At 34.7% G+C, this 10,664-nt stretch overlaps 1 pseudogene; it reads right to left on the minus strand.

Annotated features, from left to right (window-relative positions):
* Positions 1-6,418: 6,418 nt before the first annotated feature.
* On the minus strand, positions 6,419-8,078 carry LOC116643354 (annotated as a pseudogene).
* Between the last annotated feature and the right edge of the window lie 2,586 nt (positions 8,079-10,664).

Below are 10,664 nucleotides of genomic sequence, written 5' to 3' on the forward strand. Positions count from 1 at the left end.
AGGGTAGCATTGTCTCTTTTATTCACCTGTGCTTATCACTGTATCCAACAGGTAGTAGGCACTCCATAAGTGGTTCTTAAATGAATGTGCACATGAAAGAATGAGAGTGAAAGCATGTCTGAATGAATGGATAGTGTCAGATTAAAAAAAAAGTAACTAATACGTAATGTGCCAGCAAAATGTTTTGATTAAAATAAGGTTTAATATAAATTCCTTTGCATAAGATTATTATATGTGATCTATAAAAGTGCTTTTGAAAGATAAAAAATATTTTGAAATAATTCAATTGTTGATTAATTTATCTGTAATATAGCAAATTTCAATGGACTATAAAAATTATATTTTCATCAGGAGGCAATAATATTTAAATAGCATATATTTAATACACAATTATACATTAAACCTAGAACATTAGCCTATTTTTCAACATTAATGTAGGTCTAAGTTTCCATGACCAATAGACAAAACTAACTTCCTCTTTCTCTGTCATCACTAGCTGAAGTTAGTCCTGTTCTCAGGAGCTCTATGAAGAGGCCCTCTTGGGGAGAAACTGAGGTCTCCTCCTAAAATCCCAAGAGAAATAAGGAATCCAGGCCTTCAGCTAACAGCCATGTGAGGGAGTGAAGGGTGATACTCTAATCCCAGTGAAGTCTTTGGATGACTTACTAAAAATTTTGCACCAAAACCAACCAGCTAAACTACTCCACTTAAAAACTACATAAGATAATAAATTTTTTAAGCCACTAAACTTCAATAATTTGTTATACAACAATGGATGATTAATAGACTCTGTTATAGATAGAAGCAGTAGTATGCCTTTCTATAACAGGCTAAAGTTGAAAATAAAATCTGTCCAGTATTGCATATAATTGAAATAAATAAAAAATCACTTACATAAACTTATTTTTAGTTTTTTTTCATAAGTGAAAAACAATTATACTTATTTTGTCCCTATTTCTGTTTTACATGAAACATATTTATCAGTGGAATAAAATACTTTCTCAGATGATTTTTGTAATGCTCTTCAGGGACCTGGACGGACAGATGACAAAATTAGGTCATAAAAATGCAGGTGATCTTCCCTATTTGTGGATTATATATTTGTGAATTCACTTACTTGCTAAAGTTTATTATTAACCCCTAAATCAAAGCTTGTGGTATTTTTGTGGTCATTCAAGGACATGTTCAGAGTGGTGAACTAAGGAGGAGAAAAAAAGGACAGAAATGAGATGGTTCAACTCAAGTTTGAGATTCTAAAACATTTCAAGATGATAAAGTTGTAAGTATGACAAGTAAGAGTGCCTGGATGGCTCAGTCGTTAAGCGTCTGCCTTCGGCTCAGGTCATGGTCCCAGGGTCCTGGGATCGAGCCCCGCATCGGGCTCCCCGCTCAGCAGGAATCCTGCTTCTCCCCCTCCCACTCCCCCTGCTTGTGCTCCCTCTCTCGTTGTTTCTCTCTCTGTCAAATAAATAAATAAAATCTTAAAAAAAAAAAGTATGACAAGTAAGTTTGGATTTTGAGTCTCCTAATCGTCTTGTGAATTCCTGGATCTGTCACTTCTTTTGCAGTGAACTCGGTGTTCTGAATAGTAAGGTGGGGTTATATCTAGAGGACGGATTGCTGAGAGTATTCAATGAGGCTTATGCATGTACAGCGGTTGGCGTAAGTCCTGGCACATAGTTCAGTGAGTCAGTGTTGTTATTGTAGCTGTTAATATTATTATTATAATCTTCACCAAATTTATGATGTCTATAAGGACGAGTTATTCCAAATGACAACTAGAACGGCCAAGGATACTCCTCAGTATTTTAAAGCAGATAAACAAAAACACAACACAATTAGTTTTCAGGCCCCTCTTCAAGGAAAATTTATGTGACTCCTGTTTATCAGAACATTCCAAAGTGTATGTTTATATTAAAAAAAATAGAGTAAAATTATTTGGGAGAAAACTAAGGTTTTCATACTTTTATTTAAATAGGTACCTCACAAATAAACATTTCTATGACAACCAAACCCCTGAATTTTTCATATTGCAAAACACATACATGTTTCTCATATAATGAACTGATTGTGCTGCAGTTATATTTTCTATTATGGATATTACCAGCATCAAATTATTTTAACAAAATAAAGAAAAAAAGGGAAACTATGTGGAATTATGACTCATGGGATCCCAGATTTAAAAGAAAAAAAAACTTAGAAATTTAACTGAGAAATGAAAATCAGAGTAAGATGGCATTTTTTCAAACTAACCCCATTCTTAAGGCTAAAGCATCTTCATCTTCCATAGTACATTCAGAGTTTCATAAAAAAGCATTTCAATTTAATTTAAATTGGCTGAAACAATCACAGCTTTTTCTCTCCTAAATGACTTGCTTTTGCAATGGATGTAAAAGCTATTAGCTTTTTTTTTTTTTTTCACTAAAAGTAGGTATGAGGTATGAGGATTTTGTCTCTTGAGATACACTCCGATTATTAATAAAGAGGTTGTGAAAATTGAACATGACTTTCAGCCAACATAGTAACACAGACTTGTTAAGTGACAAGTGACATTAAGAGCCCTTGAGAGGCAGATTTCTGTCAGAGGAAGGAGATTCATGTTAGTGTAAAGGGAATAAAATATTACCATTATAGAGAAGTTTAATTTCATTTCTTACCTGAGGATTAGAGTAAACTAAAGAGAACTTGTTGTTCAAGAGATTGTTATGACATCTGACTTTGTTAAACTCCTGTCTGACTGGTTGGTCATAAAGAATGCCATGATCCTTTTCCATTTTCTTCAAATTCTCAAGTTTCTTATTCAGTTTCTGGCTCTAGTCTATGCCTTGTAATGATGACATAAATATTTCCACATTGATTATCTATTTCTTTTCATTTATGGTGCTGCAAAATTCTTAAAATCCACAATAATTTGATGGCACATTCAGGTGTCACGCCTCGGATCTTGGCATTGCTCAAAACAGCTTTGTCTCTCAAATCTCTGGTTTAATCATCAACTTCTGTCATTCAGTCTTTCTTATAACAGCTCCTTTTCTCTCTTCTCAAATGCCTGGTGTTTCTGTTCTTGACACCAGTTTCTGTGATTATATAATCTCCAACTAAATTAAGGTAACATAGTAATTTTATAATGCATTGCTTCTGGAATTCTTTAATCCACCACAAATTCCCTGATATTTTTGCATCAGTAATTTTTAACAATCAGTATTCTGTATTGTTGGTTTTGAGTTTTAGGAGAAAGTAGAGAACTTGGTTAGTGGAACCTACTATAATTTGACTTTTTAAAATTCTTTGAGCCCTTTCTTTTATTCAGGAATAGTTAAATAAAGTCATTCCTTATGTCTTAGATACAGTGTCTGTTCTTTCTCTTGAAGTGATTTAATTCTCACTTCTGTGAAAATGGTCTAAAATTGATAGCTCTAATTTTAATTTTCGAAAGAATTCCCTGTGTACTATTTCTTTCTCTCTCTCTCTGTCTCTCTTCTCTCTAGATAGATAAATAGATAGATAGATAGATAGATAGATAGATAGCCTGCTAATTGATTCTTTAAATCCAAAAATTAGAAAACAAAACAAAACATCTACTCCCTTCTATAACCAATTTTTACTACACACAAACCAGTATATTTTCTATATAACGTTTAGACAAAATAATCCATTGGTCCATCCATTTGTTTGTTCATTTATGCCATTATTTCCTTATTCAAAAATATTAGCCACCCACAAGCCAGGCACTGCCCTTGATGATATGACAGAAAAATGAATAAGGCATTTACCTGTATTAAAAGACTTAATAGTCTAGAATAGAAGATCTAGAGATAGGTATTTAAAAAGCATCATAGCAAGTTTAGTAATAACGCCCCACCCAAGAATGTTGCATAATAGGAATAGAACACAGAATACAATTTATAGAATAGGGAATACAAAGTGAAAGTAAATAAAAGAACACAATCAGAGGTGTGGATGTAGATAATATTTGTAGAATCTATTTGTGGAGAATTGGCTACATGTTATCTAAGTGATCAATTACCCCAAATAGACTCAAAATGTTATTTATTTTTTCTTTCTTTCTTTCTTTTCTTTTTTTTTTTGCTGTCATCTCTTTCATATGGTTTGAGTCTTCTTGTACGTTCCTCTAGCACTTAGTATACATCTCTGTATCACATCTCACTGCAATTATAGATTTATTGTACATAGTCATTGACTTCCATGAAACAGGTTACTGATGTTAATAACATCATATTTGTTTTTATATCTCAGCATATAATTCAATGATTTGAACATATTTGACATTGTGTAAATGTTTGCTGAATGGAACCACTAATCATCCAAGTTTCAATATCCTAAAGAACATGGCTTCTAAGGTCAAGGTCACAACACAAATGGTTGGATGTTAGACTCAGTTTATTTCTAGCACCATATACTTGAGCAATTATTTGAGCCCTCTTCCTCGGTTTCTTTACCTATAGACTGGAAAATGACCTCTTTCAAGGATTATTGTGAAGATTAATCAATTTGAGCATTAACAGACCCTAACAATAGTCAGTGCTATATAAGATAGCTATTTTGTTATACACTTTCTTTGTCATTTTAAATAACTTCTACTCTTGTTCACACACACACAACACAATCCTTTTTCCCTTACAATAACTTTCAACTGGATTTTGTACCAGCACCTATCTCTTCTAATGTATTATTCACACTACTGTAAGAATTCATGACCTAAAACCAGATATAACCACCTAATTTTCATCATGTGAATTTATAGTGACTACAACTCCATCCCTTTCAATCTAGTACTCAAGCATCTCAATAAAGTATAACAAACTGTTTTTTCAAGAATTATTATTTTTTAACAAGTTTTATTGAATTTTAATTCACAGACCATATGATTCACACACTTGAACTGTACAGTTTGATGTGATTTTTAGTATATTTGTAAACAAGTACAGCCATCAACACAGTCAATTTTAGAACATTTTCAACACCTCAAAAAATAATCCTGCATCCTTTAGGTATCTCTTCCCCACTATTCCTCGGTCCCTTCCCACCTAGCCATAAGCAAACACTAATCTACTTTCGATCCCCTATTCTTTCATATGAATGGAATCATATAGTATGTGGTCTTTTATGACGGAGACTGACTTCTATCAGCAAATGTTTTCAAGATTCATCTGTTTTGTGGCATGTTTCAGTGCTTTGTTACTTTTTATGGCTGAATAGATTTCTATTGTAAAGCACATTTTGTTTATCCATTTATCCTTGGATTGACATTTTAGTTGTTTCTACCTTTTGTCTACTATGAGTAATGCTGCTATAAACATTTATGTACAAGCTTCTGTATGGGAATATATTGTTACTTCTCTTGGCGAAATATCTAACAGTGGAATTGCTGGGTCATATGATAATTCTAAGTCTAAAAGTTTGAGGAACTGACAGACTGGTTCCCAAAGCTGCTGCATCATTTTGCATTTCAACCATATATATGGGTTCTGATTTCTCTCATTCCTTGCCAACACTTGTTGTTATCTGTTTTTTTATTCTAGTCATCCTACTAGATTTGAAGTGGTATCTCACTGTGGTTTTGATTTACATTTCCCTGATGACTAATGATGTTGAACATCTTTTCATGTACACACTGGCCATTTGTATATCTATCATCATCTTTAGAGAAATGTCTATTCAGAACCTTTGCCCATTTTTATTTGGATAATTTTTTCTTTATTACTGAGTTAAAGTTTTTTTAATATATTCTAGATACTAGTCTCTTATAGGATATATGATTAGCATATGTTTTCTCCACTTGTGTGGGTGGTCTTTTCACTTTCATTATGGTCCTTTGAAGCACAAACCAAACAAACCAAAAGGTTAAAAACAATTTGAATCAAGTCCAATCTATTATTTTCACAGCCAGGTAAATTTATGTTAAAATAGAAAATTAATACAATAAGCTTTAAAACAATTAAAATTTAAACAAAAAGAAAAAAAGCCTTTTGATCCCAGGGAATCCAAATGGGATAAATTTACAGAAGCATTTGAAATTCTCATAAAGAACAATTAAAAACAACAACAATGTCCTTCTTATCTCTGATAGATAGGTGTGTTCCACTTGCACTCCAGGTATCTGCTCATGTCGTAAGGGTGCAGCCGATAGCCCAACCCGGGACATTCCCATACAGAGAGCTACCATATGAAAAGGGTGACCACAAACTGTCAACACCTCTGTGATCCAGACAGATGTTTAAATATTGTGAAGGGGAATTGCAAACAGTTCTTTCCAGATGCAGCATAAAGGTAAATAAGAAGATTTATGAGAAATATTCAAGACATTCTGGGAACGCTAAAGATGTAATGTCTAAGGAAATTACACCAAAGCTTCCAAAAGTACTAAATCCAAACTTTGTTCAGCTGGCAGCCAACTTCAGAGTGGCTCCCCTAAAGTGCTAGAGCATTTATCTGTATGGGGTTTCCACTTGGGATTTTCCTCATAAAACTTCTCAAATATGCTCACTCTCCTTTTATCCACAGGTTAAAGTCATCTTTGGTAAAGGTAAACAGGAAACACTACATTATCCCTAAAACACACCAGACAATATGATGTTGGCATGGTGAGGGTAAAAGCCAAGACGTAGTCAAGGAACGGACTACAAGTTTTGTAGGTAAATGTCTTCTAAGGTAGATGTAAAACTGACTTTATTTTTTAACTCACAAAGCTGAGGAAGGCAAAAACATATTCCGTCAGTTGACAAAGCTGATGATTAACCAAGAAAACCAACATTTTGGGGGAAAGATTTTATTTATTTATTTGAGAGAGAGAGCAAGCATGAGAGGGGGTGAGAGGGAGAAGCAAACTCCCCGCTGAGCAGGGAGCCCGACATTGGGCTCCAATCCCAGGACCCTGAGATCATGATCCAAGCTGAAGGCAGACACTTAACCTACTGAGCCACCCAGGTGCCCCTAGAATGCCAACTTTTATACTTTATATGCAGGAGCAAATAAACAGCACGCCAAGTACAGACAGAGTAGAGTAAGTATGACATAGCCTACTATCATATTCCTTGGCTTTCCTTTCAGATTTACTATAAGTGCTAAACTGAAATTCAGGTGTTGGGTCTCTCCAAGGAACAGTCATTTGCTTTCTCTAGTTCAGTTGCTAATCCAATGCCTGCCGGAATAAGGACTAGCAAATTCATCTTCTTTTCCCGAAGGACAAGTAATATAGCCACTGTGCAGCAGAGCCAAATCACTGCTTTGGTGGATATTCCAATCATGCTCTTGTTTTTCCTTTAGAAACTGATGTCATTTTTTAAATGCCAGGAAATCAAAAAGAAGATGAAATGCAGTAACGACGAAGGTTGAAGTTGGTGTCTGTAAAAATTCCTTTCACCTCTTCAGCAACTGTCTTTGAAAACCCAAACTACTGCAAGGAGAACATGGAATCTTGTTCATGAATCCAGAAGGATATTCTCCCCAGTGAGATCTTTTTGTAGGACACTGTGAGAGGTAGCCCAGTAGTAGAATTATTTATGAATTTATGATCATCAAATCCTTCACTTAATTGCTCAGCTGAACTATGAACAGAATAGGGAAGTAACATACATTTTTTTCTAACTTGATCATCTTAACTATCCATGCACATGAGCAAGAAGAGAGGACTCATCAAAAACAATGTCATCTGCCACCATATTTAGTTATTCTTGGCCTCCAGTGAAAAAATGGACTCATTCAAGGCATTTGTCCCCATCTTTTCAGCTTCCATTTGTGATGTAACAGATTCCCCTGCAAGAAGTTTGATTTCTTTGGGTTTTGTGACTATGTAGGAGATCAGAAGATTTATAAAGTGCACTTGTTTCCCATTTCACCAAGGTAAATTTCCAGCATGATGGAGAAAAACGTAGGTATATAGCGTCCCACTGTTTCTTGTTTTCCTTGGTTTGGAAACATTAACTGTCCTATTACATTTGGACTCCACATCAAAATCTTCATTTCAATACCAAATAGACATTGTTCGCAGCACCAAGGGTGAACCCCGTGGTGGTATATACACTCAGCTGAAATTCAGGCTTCCTGGTCAGGTAGAGTTAAGATACAGTTCTGTTGCTGGCATATGGGACGCTGTAGGCACGGCGTCTAGACGTGTAGACACGTTCCATAAGGAACACACTGCTGAGCCATGAAGGAGCTGCAGTCACTTCACAAGGTGCCCGTTGTACCCTCCTCACTCACATATACACTGTGACTGCCGCCGGAGAACCAAGAGCTTGGGTGCTGCTGTTGACCTCTCTGAGCCCTGAATGCTCCCACTTGCCTTGGGTTTCACCTTAGTGCTGCAGGTCTGCTTCTGGAAATCCAAATTATCTATTTTATCTTTTGTTGCTGAACTTTTGTTTTCCTATTTAATAATTCTTTATCAAATCTAACGTCATAAAGATTTACTTCTATATTTTCTGAGAGTTGTATAGTTTTAGCTTTTATATTTAGGTCTTGGATCAATTTTGAGTAAATTCTTGTATATGTTGTAAGGTAAGGGTCCAGCTTCATTCTTTTAGATATGCTTTTGGTCTCAGAATTGTTTGTTGAAGGCTATTCATTAAATGACCTTTACACTCTTGTGGGAAAACACTTGACTCTAGATGTAGTTTCTGGACTCTTATTTCTAGTCCACTGATCTATATGTCTACCCTCATGCAACACTGGTTATCACTGCTTTGCAGTAAGTTTTGAAACGGAGGAGTATGTGTCCTCCTCCTTTGTTCTTTCTTTCTTTTTTTTTTTTCTTCAAGATTGTTTTGCTATTTTGGGTTCCTTGCATTCCTATATAAATAAATCAGTTTGTCAATTTCTACAAAGAAGGTATCTGAGATTCTGACAGGAGTTGCGTTGAATCTCTGGGTCACTTTGAAGAGTATTACCAAAAGACTTATAAGAAAACATGGGATGTTTTTCTATTTATATTTATTCAGATCTTTAAAACAATTCCTAACAACGTGTTTTAGTTTTCAGAATATAAGTTTTATACTTTGCTACATTTAATCCCATTTTATTATTTTTGATGCTTTTGTAAATAGAATTTCTTTATTAAATTTATTTTCAGATTGTTCACTCAAGTGTTTAGAAAAAATAAATGATTTTTCTGTACTGATCTGTATCTCATAACCTTACTGAGTTATTATCTGTTCTAATAGTCTTCAGGGACTTCTTTAAGAATTTCTGTGTACAAGATCATCTGTGGATAGAGACAGTTTACTTCTTTTCCAATCTAAATGCTTTCCACACCCCACCCCCACCCCTCCTTTCCTAATTTCTCTGGCTAGAATCTCCAGTACAATGTTGAATAGAAGCAGTGGGACTGGATTTCCTTGTCTTCTTGATCATAAAGGAAACATAGTTAATCTTTCTCCATTAAGTCTGATACCAACTGTCAGTTTTCAAGTTTAGGGGCGCCTGGGTGGCTCAGTCGTTAAGCGTCTGCCTTCAGCTCAGGTCATGATCCCAGGGTCCTGGGATCGAGCCCCGCATCGGGCTCCCTGCTCCGCGGGAGGCCTGCTTCTCCCTCTCCCACTCCCCCTGCTTGTGTTCCCTCTCTCGCTGTGTCTCTCTCTGTCAAATAAATAAATAAAATCTTTTTTTAAAAAAAAAAGAAAGTTTTTTTCCCTTCCTAGTTTGTGTTAGTTTTTTTTTTTTTTTTTTCCAAATAATTATGCTACATGCATTGAGATGATCTTTGCAGGGTTTTTTTATTCTATCAATTTGAGTGGTGTTACATTAATCGATTGTTGGATATGAAACAAACCTTCCGTCACTGGGGTCAATTCCACTTGGTCACAGTATGTATATATTTTTATATGTTGCTGGAATAAGTTTGCTAGTATTTTGTTGAGGATTTTGCATCCATATTCATAAGAGATATTGGTACAGAATATTCCTTCCTTGTGATTTCTTTGTCTGGTTTTGATATAATACTGGCCTCATAAAATAAATTGAGAAGTGTTCCCTCCTCTTCTATTTTGTGGAAGTTTATAAATAATTGGTATTCTTTGAATGTGTGGTAGAATTCAGGAGTGAAGTCATCTGGGCCTGGTCTTTGTTGGTAGATATTTTTTTTTTTTAATTGAGCAATTTTTGGCACTTGTTATAGTTCTAATAAGATTGTCTATTTCATCTTGAGTCACTTTTGGTAGTTTATGTCATTGTAAGAATTTGTCCATTTTACCTAAGTCACCCGATTTGTTGGCATACAGTTGTTCATAGTATGGTTTTACAACACTTTTTATTTCTGTAATATTGGTAGCAATGTTCCCTCTTTCATCTCTGATTCTAGCCATTTGAATCTTCTTTCTTTTTCCTTTGGTCAAACTAGTTAAAAGTTTGTCAATTTATTGGTCTTTTCAAAGAATCCTCGTTCAGTTTCATTGATTTTCTTTGTTTTCCTATTCTCTACTTCATTAATTTTTGCTTTGATTTTTCTTCTTTTTTCTTGCTTTAGGTTTAGCTTGCTCTTTGTTTCCTAGAGTGTTAGGTAGATTATTAAGTTACTGATTTAAGATTTTTCTTTTTTCTTAATATAGGGCTTTACAGCTGTAAATTTTTTTTTCTAAGCACTGCTTTACTTGCATCCCATAAGTTTTCATGTATCTTTATTTTCATTCATCTAAAATTATTTTCTG

Source organism: Phoca vitulina, unplaced genomic scaffold (assembly GCF_004348235.1).
Source record: "Phoca vitulina isolate PV1807 unplaced genomic scaffold, GSC_HSeal_1.0 scaffold26, whole genome shotgun sequence".
In the NCBI taxonomy this organism is placed as follows: Eukaryota; Metazoa; Chordata; class Mammalia; order Carnivora; family Phocidae; genus Phoca; species Phoca vitulina.